A 14,404-nucleotide genomic window follows, 5' to 3' on the forward strand; every position below is an offset into this window, starting at 1 on the left:
TTCTCTCAAGAACAAAAATTATTGTGTTATGGTCTCTACTTTCTTGTTAGTGTCCATTTCTATATTGTTGATTAGTAATCAATTTAATAAGTTTGAATTTCATATTTATTATTCACAACTAATTCATCCCCCCCTCTCAATTGTAAGGTGTGGATTCTAGTAATTAACACTACATTCAATCTTTTAATATATGGGACTCTCTATTTTCTACATTTCCCACCTTATTCCTTTAACCATGGTCTTCAAAATTATTTATCCTTAGTGTGTCTTTATCCTTGGACACTTTAGCTCACACTTACAAGCAAGTAATTATCAAATGGGTTTAAAAACTTTGTTGTAATGTTATTTTCTCTATTACAATCCTTCCCATGTAAATAGAAATTCAATGGATATGTATTGACCAGTCTCTCCAAGTTGAGAATATGCATTCAAGTAGGCATAACATTTCACAACATGGAAAACTTTATGAGCTTCTTCAATAGATGCACACAAGTATCAAGAGTAATAGAGGTCATAACATTTAATATGCACCTTTAGCTAGGCTATTCTAATAATGCTATTAATAATTGATGTATTTTCTTGTTTCTACAACCACTTTTGTGGCTTTGTAGCTATTGTAATGTTTGGAAACTACTCTTGTTTCAACTGCTACCAATTCTTAGTAATTTGTAAATTCTCTCAAAATCTTTATCCAATAAAATATTGTTAGTTCATACCCACTGCAAGTAATTTATGCAAATTTTCTTATTTGACTAATCAACCAATCGATGAAAGCAATGTGTTAAATTTTATTGCATAGAAACACAATAGTTGATTATTAATATTTATACTTTTAATTTATTTCTGATTAGTTCGAGTAAGGAGAAAAAAAATTATTTTCTTTGAAAATATATAAAAGTTATAACATGATAAGATTCATTTTTTTAAAGGTTCATTAACTTCAAGTCCTAACCTTTTTTCTTGGAAGGGAAAATCTTCTTTCAGGATGCTTTTGTTGGAACTTGCAAGTTCCAACCTTCTTTTAGGAAGATGATATATGCCTTCATTTTAAATTTTTGCCTCTATCACCTAGTCCACATGTTTCATGCTCACTTATATTGATAAGATCCACTAAAAATCCCTCTCATGACATTCAAGAACCTACCTTGTTTGTCTTCTTATCTCAAACGCTCTCTACATTTTCTTTGAAGATTTTTCTCTCCATGACTGTCATTTTCATGGCCTATCAATCAACTATTTCTTTCAATAATCCCTAGAATATTATATAGATATTCAATCATAACTTCTTCTACATAATACAAAGGGTGCTAGTTTGTTCATTATAATGAACTCTCACATAAACTCTAGTTATATGATTTTTTGAATGAACAACAATCTATAACTTGTGTGGCATCTCAAAATTGAACAATCTTGGTATATAAATTCCTTCATTATGTCATAATTGTAGAATGCTTTCAATGAAATTTCTTAGTTGTAGATTTATTTTTTCTACTTTTTAGTTGAACAAGAGTTTATTAACTAATAATTCACTATGGGCCTATAAAATTCATGGAGCTTATACCTCCCATTGTTATATCCCTTCTAATATTTTACTCAAGTTTATATGATATATTGGAGAAAATAATTTTTTTATGGCCCATTTAGAATCCCAAGATCTTTTATTTTTAAAGCTCAAATATATTGAAAACCTATTTCAATCAAAGCACACAAGATATCAAAGTGTGGCTTATATTCAAGGAGATGGGTTCATAGTGACTTATACCCACTTTATTCCATGGAGAATGCACCTTGATGCAAACTCATCCTACTTGTAAGGGAAATCTTGCATTGCCCAAAATTATTTTTGATTTGTTTATCAATAAGGGTTATCTTAGTGTAGAGTTGTTATTTCTGGAAGCTTACTAATTTTAATAAACTTTAGTTGTTCAAGCTCAATTTTTTTTCCTTGGAGGTTCATTTTGGATATATCATCCTTCCAACAAAGTTTCATTGCAATATCAAGTGTATTTGTGAAATTGATTTTTTTGTGTATTGGCAACAGGGTGTAAAAACTTTAAACTTAGTTTTGAAGGCATTAGAGGCTCAAATGTAGGCTGACTAGAGCTTGTGTCAGCCAGGTACTATAGAGAAGTTCATGACATTTCTGAAATGGGGTCATAATAGGTAATGAGTTATGGTCTTTGAAAGTCATGCAACCTGAAATAATCGAAAATGAATTTCGTATAAAAATTTATTGAGTTTTGAAAGTTTTCGGTGCCTACTCCAATGTAATAAACTATGAATAATAATAATAATTTAGGGTTTGTTGACTTTAGGGTCTAGGGTTAAAATTTCTAGAACCTTCTTAGGTAGTAGAAATTGTCTATTTAAAGAAGGCTTCTAGTGTTCTCTAGGATAGTTCTAGGCATGTATATAGTGGCTTTGGCTTACATATTAATATTGTGTGGAAAATTCCCACGTCTTTGCATGTTATATTTTTGAAATTTTTATTTATGTACTTTTGGAGATGATAAGAATCCAATTTTTTGTTCTTGCAACTTGTTTTTATTTCTTTATTTTTATTGTGTGTGTGCTATTAAGGGGACTACTTTTCATCACACCTATTTGAACCAAGATTTTAATTGTGGGGGTAATCTACATAATGATTTAGAATACAAAAAATGGAGACGACAACCTACAAATTGTGACTTACCAAGGTATTCTGACACATTAAAGTCTCAAATTTTATTTTATTAATCACATTTTTATAGCCAATCCCATTATTTGTGATCATCATAAGTAGCATTGAGATGTCCTATTTCTAAAGTTTCTTATACTTTGTTTGTGAAGCTTACTTAGATAAAATGTAACAAATCTCTATTTCTCAAGATTATTGTTGGTGTAGATAACTATTTACTATACACTTTACTTAAGTTTACTTAGATTAATATATTTTAATATTAGTTGTCATGTAGACAGCTAGGAGTTTGCATATTTATATGAGTTTTTGTGTAGACAATAGAGTTTGCATTTTCATATTCATATGAGTTTTCATGTAGACAATAGAGTAGTTTGAACTTTGTTTGAGCACATGTTGTCTTGTATCTCTCTTTGTGTAATACACCTTTGTGTTCTTATCCTCTCATTGGTGCACATACTTTCATGCACAATGGAGGATAATCCACCTTTAGTAGACATGAATTTTGTTGTTATGCTTATCTCTTAGTATGACTCCAATCATCTTCATTGCCTATATATTGAAGAACTTCTATTATGTAGTCATCGAATTACCCACTATCATTTGATCAATATTTATATGCATTTGATCATATCATTTCTGTTAGGATAAAACCTCCAACATGGAAACAACAATGACTGTACCCAGCAAGATAACAATGGTAATCATCAAGGTTAAAATCAAATTCTGACATCTGTAGCAATGTGGAATTAAACCCCGCGGCTAGCTCTCTGATTCTCATCGTTTGGGAGCCCTCACACCCATAGCGGCATAACGATTCGACCCCTGATCTTCATCACCCCAACAGTCGGGAAACCTCCCAACTCCGCAGAGATCATGGATTCCCGAAACCCAAGGATCCTGATTCAACATACATTCAGGGTGCACATTCGACATTTGCAGTCTCCACGTGATTTGACTATTATAACTCATCAATCTGACTGCAATCATGCAGATCCGATCACACGCGGAGGATTCAGTCAACGGTATTAGAAAAGATCTGAATTGCAAGTGGATCATCTGTTTGGGTCCAAAGATCATTCCACATCGGGCGCATTATAGATCCTAAGCTCATTCTCGTGCCTTTTTGTGGCATATAATGGTAATTGTACTGCCACATTTGTATTGCTGAAACAAAAGTTGATGTACAAGTTGCCACATCAACTGTAGAAATCAGTCATCGCCCAAGTAGCAGTCTAGTCATCCACCGATTGGCCTTTTTTTGGGCCACAAGTTCTAACTTACCATCCAAAAATTGATGCCCATCAAGATATCAAACAAGGGTAGGAGGACTTTTCCTTGTCAAATTTGGACGCAGCTATCCTCCCACAAAATTGTCTCGCTGTATAGGAACAAAAAAATCGATGATACATTCATCATTTTTATGACATGATACATACATTCGGGATACATCCCATGGACCCATCTAGACCCATCTACGGTTGTTCCGTGTCCTTCCCTGGGTGTCCTATCGGTGTGTTTGACGAATGCTTCATTGAACTGACAGTTTTGGATAGTTTTTTTTATTAATTATGCAATCTCGTATAGAAGCCAAGTAATGGAGTTCCAATGGAATTGTCACCATGGACTACTTTTGTATGAATTCTTATCACCAATGCAAACTCATTCGATGTGGTTTCGTGGACCTATTAATGTTGCATGAAGTTAGATAACTATTTACATACCTCCGATTAGCCATTGTCATTACTTCACCGCAGAGCTAAACATTTGAAATGAGTTAGCTATTAACCGTTTTGCCGCCCTTCGTAGAAATTCAAATATCTAGGGTGACAACCATGATCACTTCAATTATAATATTCATAGAAAATTCATATTGAAGGAAGCATTCAAGCTGTGATGACGCAATTTTTTCCTTGCTCCCATGATCACAAGCAGTTTCAAGCTTAAGTAGATTCAAGTTGCGACCATGCGAAGTTAACTACAGTAGTTCAGATTCATGTGCTCTCGCATCATCACACATGGTTAAGACTTACCTTAGGTTTAGGCTATGAGGTTGCTGAATTATGAATCAAATGAAAGAAGATCAATTGGATCGATTTAACTCCATCAATGAGCTTCAAATATTTAAGTTACGAACATGTGAAAGTCAAAAGCCTAGTCAAACCCAATGCTTTCATGAGGTCGCAAAAGGTTACGAGATAACCATGATTCGGATTGCGAAGTGGCAAAATGCCTTTGGTTGCTTCATCATAGGGTTAAATGCTAAACCTCAGGTTCAGGTTGCAAATGATCAGCGAGCAGACACATGTCTCAGTGGGCTTGGTTCATGTGAGGTCTTTCATTGCATTGTCGTAGGGTTCAAGTCTTTCTTATCAAATGAGGGAAAACTGATCAATCAATGTGCTCTATCGAATGGTTTCAATTTGCAACCGTGCGAAGTTAACTACAATAGTTCAGATTCATGTGCTCTTGCATCATCGCGCATGGTTAAGACTTACCTTAGGTTTAGGCTACGAGGTTGCAAAATTATGAATCGAATGAAAGAAGATCAGTTGGATTGATTTAACTCCATCGATGAGCTTCAAAGGTTTAAGATATGAACATGAGAAAGTCAAAAGCCTAGTCAAATCCAATGCTTTCGCGAGGTCATAAAGGGTTACAAGATAGCCACAATTTAGACTACAAAGTGGTGAAATTCCTTTGGTCACTTCATCGTAGGGTTAAATGCTAAGCCTCAGGTTTAGGTTGCAAATGACTGGCAAGCAAACACGTCTCAGTGGGCCTAGTTTGTGTGAGGTCTTTAATCGCATCGTCACAGGGTTCAAGTCTTTCTCATTGAATGAGGGAAAAATGATCAATCGATGCACTCTATCAAATGGCTTCAATTTGTTAAGTTGTGAACTACTAAAGTCAATAGCTCATTCAAGTCAAATGTTCACATGATCACTCATGGTTGACGTCTGCCCATGGTTAGAGCCACAAAGTTACGAAATGCCTTGCTCACACTGTTGCACACAATTACTGATAGATCATGGCTAGGGTTGCGAAACAATAAAATACAGAGTACACATCATCGTAGGGTTAATATTGCAATCAAGTTTTTGGTGGTGATGGTATGATGATAGTTAGTGAGGTGGCTTCACACGGTCGCAACAATTAGAAAATTAAGGAGATGCTACGTTGCGAAGTAGTGATAAAGCAAAGGATAGGGATGTTTTTGTTTCACAAGGCAAGATAGTTAAGTTGGAAACTAAGCTGGGAAGCCACGATCTAAGGTAGTCAATAGGTGAACATAGGATAGAGAGCTAGATGGGATGGCAGAATACTGTAAGAAGATTGGGCCTCATAGCAAGGTTGATTATTCAAATGATGACATGACTTACTTAGCATGATCTTGTCCCCTTGTTTAATGTAGTTTCTTTCCTCCACTGCTTTGGTTTTCCATCTACCCAATCAGGAAGATAATAGCCATCATTTATGTCTTCTAAGGGCTAGATATGCACATAAAAGATTAGATTTTATGTATAGGGACATGCGTCTAAGCATGATCTTTTCTAATCAACAGTTTTTGCTCCTCTACAACCTCAACTCTACCTAGTTAGAGTTTGAACTTCATGTAGTTTCTCAATTATGCTTAAACTATAAAAGCAAGTTTTGTAATCACTCTAGTCGATCTTTTCTATGATTGTATAGCAATTGTATCATATGCTTTGCTACTATAATTTCCTTTTTTCAATGAATGAATGTACTTCTTTATTGTACCTCATTCTCTCATTAATATAATTGCAAAACCTTCTTGCCTTTGTCAATGTATTGCCTCAATTCTTCAATGTGCATGACTGTATCTATTTGGCCTTGAATGATATAGATTGAAGTTCCTTCCTTGTAGCATCTCATTTGGTTTCTGGTCTACATGTGATTGTTGAATTAAAGCAAAGGTTGAATTAGTGTATTTTGAGATTATATTGGTGAATAGTGCATTGTTAGGTAGAGATAAGACTAAACAAACTATTTTGGTGTATCACCCCCTTTAGATTAGATTAGGTAGTTTGAAAACACAAAATTGTTTCATCCATACTTTCATTATGTAATCTGGTACATTTATATGATATATGTTGAATATTTTGGGGTAGCTTTAGTTTTATTGAAAATGCATTATGGTTTCATCCATAAATGGATATTGTTATCAAATAGTAAGTTTAGGGTATTATCAAAACTGCATTACAATTTCATGCATATTTCAATATTTTTAACGAGTCATAATATAAAAAATGCATAATAGTTTCATCCATATTTTCATGCATAGATTGTAGTAAAAAACAACAAAAAAATTGGAAAAGGATCATTACATTTTTGTGATTATAGAAAAAGAAAAGTATGACTTTGTTTTATCTTTAGTGCATTTTGGATGGAGATTAGCCTATCCCGTTGAAATAGGGATACATCAAAAACCTTGGTCATTCATTTAATTTTCTATATTCCCAAGTCCTTTGATTCTTTTCATATTGTAAGTCTCACCTCTATCATGTTTTTAGTTGAGATCTTGTGAAATTGTCTTGGTCACTCCATTGCTCCATTATGATCACCAACAGTTTTGGAAGCTATGAAGGTGCAAAGCAGTCAGGATAAAGGTCATCGCGACATTGCATGATCCCAGCTTGGTTTTGGCTTAAAATATTTTAAGTTGCGACATTGTGGGAGATAACCATGGTGGTCAAGTTTGGAAGCCATCGTAGCTTCGCAGGCAGTTAAGAGTAATGTGAGATTGCAGTCATGAAGCAATGAAAGCTTATGATCACAACTTGACAAAGTTAAATGGAAAATTAAAATTTGTAGTTGTGAAGCCACAAAAGATATACAACAACAATTAAACTCAGGGTTGGTGCTTATGATTTGATCTTTGTGTGTTGTTATTATGAAATTCATTTACAAATGTTCATTCATATGTTGAAATTAATGTATTATAATATTGATAATTGATCAAATTATTTAGTAATTTCATTTATCTACTACTAAAATCAAATTTATTAAATAGTTATTTTGGTTTTCTTTATTTAAATTTAAATATTATACTAAAAAATTTCAAAAGTAAAATATTATAAAACTAAACTAAATCTCACCCAAAAAAATACATTAAATATATTTATAAAAATACGTAAACAATAGTTATGATTGTATCTCAATGTCCTCCTTGTGCATTGCATTGTTGTAACATCAGATGCAATGGGTTAGCCATTTCTTTATTAGTCACATCAGTCAAATGTGGGGGCTAGTATTTGGTCCAGATTTTGCTACTGCCATTAGATCAAGGATATACACCATAATTAGCCATCACATCTGCTAATGTGTTCCCTTGTCCATAGATTTGAGTACATTTCCATTATTCAAAAGTTTTACATAGATTTGTAGAATTCTGAATTATAACATCTTTTTTCAAATTTCCATAGTCCTCATTACTAAGAGCTTTGACAATAGTCATGTAGTCACCTTGTATTTCCAATTTTTTCCATTCATGTTCTACTACAATCTAGATACCTTTTAGTAATGCTCTAGCTTCAGCATTGTATGATGTTTTCATTCCATAAGCTTCAACATATGCAGTCAGGATATGCCCTTCTGCATTATGAAACACTCCTCCTCCTCCTGCTTTTCTAGGATTTCCTTTGAAGCGCCATCAAAATTGAATTTAATCCAATTATTTTATGGTGACTTCCATTTCACACCTTCCCTCCTTCGAAATCCTTGGTTATGGACAACCATTTTTTTCCAAATTATGCTCTGGTGCACAAAAGTCAAAAGACATAATTCATGTTAAAATAGTATTGAGTGACTTATTTGATGGAGAGAAGAAATCACATATATTATAAGAAATCACATGTAACAAGAAAATGAGTTAAAGGAGGATTCATGTTTCCCACAATAAAGAGTACAAAGCATAATTATATCATACTCTTGAAACCGTCATCCTATTAAAGAAATTGTTGGATTTTAATTTAGAAAAAAATATACTAGTTTTTTATTACTTTAGCTATGTTTTACATTTTACAATTTGCATTTGAGAGCATCATTCAAATAGAGGTAACCATTATAAAACTTATAAAAAAATTATTGTAATGATGGAATTGATTAGTTGTGCATTATAGTTAAATGGTACATCTATGTTTTTTGATTTCAAAGTTAAATTAATCAACTCTAAGTATCTAGCAATTACTTGTGCTTAGTAGAATGGCCAGATTCAATTGTACTCGTTCTATACAGATTAATTTTTTCCCTAATATAATTAAAATCATAATGGACCTATATAAAACATAATTGACTCTCCATTCTGCAGTTTGTCTTTGCAAAATGATTACAACTTTAATACAAATTAATTAAAAAAATAATAACAAGAAAGGAAAAGAAATAGGTTGGATCATTAGTTTTCCTATTGGTTTTCCTCTATATCTACAATTTCAAGTAATCCATTTGATTCACTATCATAGATATCATTGGCAATTTGGTTAGTTTATCGATTTTCCCTCATAATACAAGCTTGTTGCAAGGTATGAAAAAACCTCTTAATTATATTGTTTTCCATGATAGAAGATAGCATTGATAAGCTATGGTTGTTGCAAGGTAAACATGAACATAATTTTACATGTGAAAGACCAATCCCAGGATTTAATTTCATCCATGGGCACCTATTCAATGCTCAACACTATAGTAATAAGCATTTCATCATTTTGTTTCATTGTTCTTCCTAACAATTTAAAAAATTGTCTTATTCAATAGTAACAATTGATATGAACTATTAGTCAATGCTTCTCTTCTTCTACAAGGTTCATGTACACATATTTTTTCAATCATTCATTTGAGGTCAACTAAAAAATAATATTATCTTTAATATACAAGAAATAATTTCAAGATGACTAGATCTTTGTCTAATCTTAATTGATCCAAAGTAGATGATAATTATTCAAAGGAGCCAAAATATATGAAAATTATTATAAAAAATGTGCTAAATTATAATATATAATGATAGATGTGTAAATACTTATATTTTTGTATACTTATTATAAAATTAGTTGAAATCTTTCTTCTATTTATCTATTGGCTTCTCCTTGCACCTTTTAGTGGCACACGTGCTAGTTTTGATTTATGAAGAGAAGTTAAATCAATATTCAAATACTTAAATCTAACTTTGGAGAAGTAAATTAAACTTTATATACTTAAATTAGCTTATATAGATTAAATAAATAAGTAGATTAATTTAACAGTAAAGCATATCAAACCCTAATCCTTCTATAGGTTTTATTTTAATAGTAAAATCAATTGTTTGTTGCTTTGAAATATGAAAATGAAGATGAGTATAAGTTTTTTTAGTCATTTAAAAAATGACAATTAGTTGTTAATACTTGTAAAATCTTAAAATGATTGAAAAGGTTTCTTAATCAATATTCTTATCTCTTAAATTATTCAATTTTCATATCCATATTGTAATCTTCAATTCTTGTAATTTTTTTTCATTAGACCAAAAAAACTATCTTACATTAATTACTGATCATTCCACATTTTCAGGAAAATTCATGATATTTTGGATTTTTTGGAAATTGGTCAATTGTATAGTTTTTAGGAAGGATAGCCTCATCCATTTCACACTAGCCTCCCTCTGTAATGTCTTTGCCGCACAAGCCTCTCTCTGTAACATCTTCCCCACTTACATGGTGAAATGACAATTGACGTCGACGGTTTGTAGACGAAGATGTTGGGCCTGGTTGCCAATTATATACATTAAATTGGGAGAAAGTTTATATTGACAATTAAAAAAAACATAATATTCTATGAAGCTTGAACAGATGTAGTGCATATTTCCCACAATGAAATGCCAATGAGTGCTCACCAATATTCAATGAAGTAGACGTAGGGTGACCACTAACTTCAGGTACATGCAATGACTCCTTCTTAGTCCTCCCCCTTCTACATTCCTTAGTGGGAAAAATGAATGATTGTGGGTTTGGAAATGACTATGAAGGATCATGATTCATATTTTTATGCTGAGAGACATGCTACCATTGTCGCTTCCAAGGGACTCATACCAAGGTTGGGCTAAACCACAGATGCATCTGTACTATTCTAGTAGCAGATGGGTTAGTGTTTGGAGTAAGAGTGAATGGGACAAGACGAAAAATGTCAAAGATCATTCCAAAATAATTTCACACATTCATGGAATGTTTTGGCTTCTTTGTCAAACTCTGGCCTTATATGTGTGGCAGTGTTCAACAATGCCATGGATTCTTTGTAGTAGTCAACTCTCTAAATAGTTTCATGTGTCATTTCAGGGGGACTTTTCTCCACAAGCAATTGTGGTTATGGTGGTGGGTTTTATGTCAGTAAGTTACTGGAATAATCTTGTTTGCATAAATTACTTGTCCCCATCGCAATAGTTATGTCAGAGGCACATGAATCTTAAGTGCAAGCCAAATTACATGGAAGACTAAATTAGGAGAACATGTATACTTGTCAGTAATCATAGCTAAAACCTTTAATGTGTGCTTGCATGTGTTACCCTGCAGGGCCCAAGGATAATCACACATATACAACTGATCGCTGAAGGGTCTGACAACATAATAATTGCTTGTAGTCTGGCTCTTCAAAAAATAGTATCCTAGTCTAGTTTCATTAGTAATGAAATCATCTTCAGGAATTGTGTGTGACTAATTTATACTTTTGTACAAACTTTGTAGCTTGTAGTTCCTGATGAAATTGAATTCCTATAACTTCTACTATTGTCTATAGAATGGTTCCATCCTATAAACCAGGGTGAAGTATAGATGATCCATTCGACATGACATTTCTTTTGACGGTGGTGAAGGTACCACATCTTCAACATGCAATGATAAGATTCAATGGCAACATTTGTATCCTAGTTTGCATGGGGGAGATTTTGAACACTTTGGCCCACATTTCTATGTGTGTGATGGGGGATGAGATTTCATACAAAGTTAGTGTAACAATAGTTAAAAATAAGAGAGCATAATGTCTTACATATATGACCATCTCCTTCGCACCATGTCCTCTGAAAGTATACTAAGAAATCTTGCTGATCAAATAATTCAACAAAAAAATCATCTAATAGCCTATAAGTGGTATCCTCATTCTCACCCATTGTGTTCATAATCATCTCGAGCCAATCAAATATTGACTTCACTCTATCTTTTGATGCATACTTCAACATGTTCTTCAACCATGCCCAACGAATGTGCTAAATGCACAGAATGACATGACAATTGAAAGCAACCCTGGTGGACATGAAGATGAAATTCATTTCCTTTGCTAGGGAAAAACTTGGAAGATATAAATGTTAAAAAAGTTGAAACATGCAGTCAAAGTTATATATTGTTGCATCCCTTACTCAATTGCCTGTATTTCAGTGTTCACATTGCTAGTCAAGAAGGCATTGATTGTCCAATCATTTATAGCCACCTTTCCTCATGTATAGATGACAAAGAACGATCATTAGATGTCCTTGATCTTATTGTGAGATGAGACAACCCATGCAACTGGAACCCCTAACTGATGTTCATCAAAGATGACAAGTGAATATAGCTAGTACTACAATCAATTAAGAAGTTAAAAATGACTTGCGACACATTATTTCCATTTAAGAAGAAGAAGAACAAAGTATTAATGGTAAAAACTAGTTGCACATGTCTCACCCCATATTTGTTTGTTCCAAAAGTGGAATCCATGGATATTATAGAATTATGAGAGTGTATGAGCATCATGTCAAGTATCCAATGGGTTTGGAAACCTATGATGAAAGGTCTATCATCTATCTATGGCTTCTGCCAATAAAAGAAATTAGTTCAGTCCTCTTCTCTCCATTTAATAATACTAATTGTATCATTGACATCCTTTTGTGCTCTACCACACTTAAATCTCCTCTAATAATACATGACATCTTTTTGAGATAGGCAAGTATCCCTTTACAATATAGCCACAAAATATGGACCGCTCAGATGTCTATCCATTATAGCATCCACACTCACATCCATTTCCAAAAGGGCCTCTATGTAAGCCTTGCATTCGACAGATAGGTTCGGGAAAAAATTAGCCTGTGGCTCATTGCTTGGATCAATTATTTCATGACAATGCAAACCTTCATCATCTATGTGTAACATATCAGGGTAGCTGATAATAACAACATCTAGTCTACCCAACATAACCTTTACATTGAAGTGGCATTGTCAACTCCTTTTCTTAATAAAATTACAATGACATTTCTTTGTCGGTGATTTTGTCCTCTTATCATTTGGCCCAAAAGAACACCAATAATTGCACATAAAGAATAGGAAATCTAAGTTTAACTCATAAAGGTTATGGTACAGTTTCATAACAAACACAAACTACTGATTGCATCTCTAATCACCTAGAATTGAATTTCTCTTTGCCTTCCTTGTAGTTTGCATGATTGTTATTGTCATGTCTCACATGGATGAAACCACATGTTGTACCTCCCACTTTGATTACCCTGAGATAAATGCATCAAGTTTGTGTAGTGGAATAGCTACAAGGAAGTCTATACCCACATCTTCATTAGACTGAAATATAGTCCACTCAACTACATCCATTGAAAAAGGCTTGATTCCATCACCTTTGTCTTGCACTTCAAGTTTGACAAGCAGGTGCCACTTGCAATCTCTCCCCATCATAGGAGATTGAAATTGCAAAGGGGAAGTTTAAAATATTGAAAACCACATAAAAACTCACTCAGACATTTAGGACATCATGATCACTACCATCATTCCAAGATTGGCTACAACTAAGTTTGTTGATGTTTGTTGCAACATTTGTTTAGCCTTTTCATAGTAATAGTCATTTATATAAGCATTCTCTGAAACTCATATGTTAATCTATTATATGTATCTCATGTTAATCCTCGAAAGGTTTTGTCATTGTAACCATTGCTATACTTTTATCATATACTGCTATAGCTTTAAACATTGTGTAGTTTTGTATGTCAAAGGAGCTACATTGCATGAGTCAAATATTGAATGAATATCTTTCTTCAGTTCAAGAACTGTGGTGCATTTTTGTGCTTGTGTAGGAATGCTGCAGTTTGAGAACATGGTGCATTTTTGTGCTTGTGTAGGAATACTGTAGTTTGAGAATTGTGGTGCATTTTTGTGGTTGTGTAGGCTCGCAGGACTGTTTGAAGTGAAGGGACTCCTTGTTGTGACCTCATGATGTTATCTAGTTTTGTACATCAATGGAGATAGTCAAATGCGATGAAGAGATGTATTTCGCTATGTGTTATGATGACAAAGCAGTATGGTTATAAGAAGGATCGCTATAGATTATAGCGAGAAGACAATTTTGATCACAGATCTCTTTTACATGAAAATGGATATGACGATGAGCATTAGGGTTATTGTTATTACTATAGTGATAAAAGAGAAAAATCTAATAGATCTCTATTAGGAATAATGAGCTAAAGTGATCAATGGTGTGTACATGTTTTCTGCTAGGAGTTACAACGATCACTTTTTTGAATATTTTTCATGGAGTAGGTGAGTAGTGAAGAGAAATGACTATTGACACACTTACAAGGATGCAACTATCCTCCCATAAAAATGTACACTTGACCAAATTTTAAAAGATCAAAAGAATCATGGATTTTTTTGAAAATTTCAGTGTTTGATCAAGTCATGATATGCATAGTTTATAGTTAAAAACAACAAAAAAATT

General features: G+C 33.2%; 1 pseudogene; it reads left to right on the forward strand.

The window, feature by feature from the left end:
• The first annotated feature begins 4,881 nt into the window (after nt 1-4,881).
• LOC149543480 (ABC transporter G family member 11-like) overlaps nt 4,882-14,404 on the forward strand; it is a 56,578-nt pseudogene continuing 47,055 nt past the window's right edge.

The sequence above is a fragment of the Cupressus sempervirens genome, chromosome 8, assembly GCF_028749045.1.
Source record: "Cupressus sempervirens isolate cs-2001-9-10 chromosome 8, ASM2874904v1, whole genome shotgun sequence".
NCBI lineage: Eukaryota > Viridiplantae > Streptophyta > Pinopsida > Cupressales > Cupressaceae > Cupressus > Cupressus sempervirens.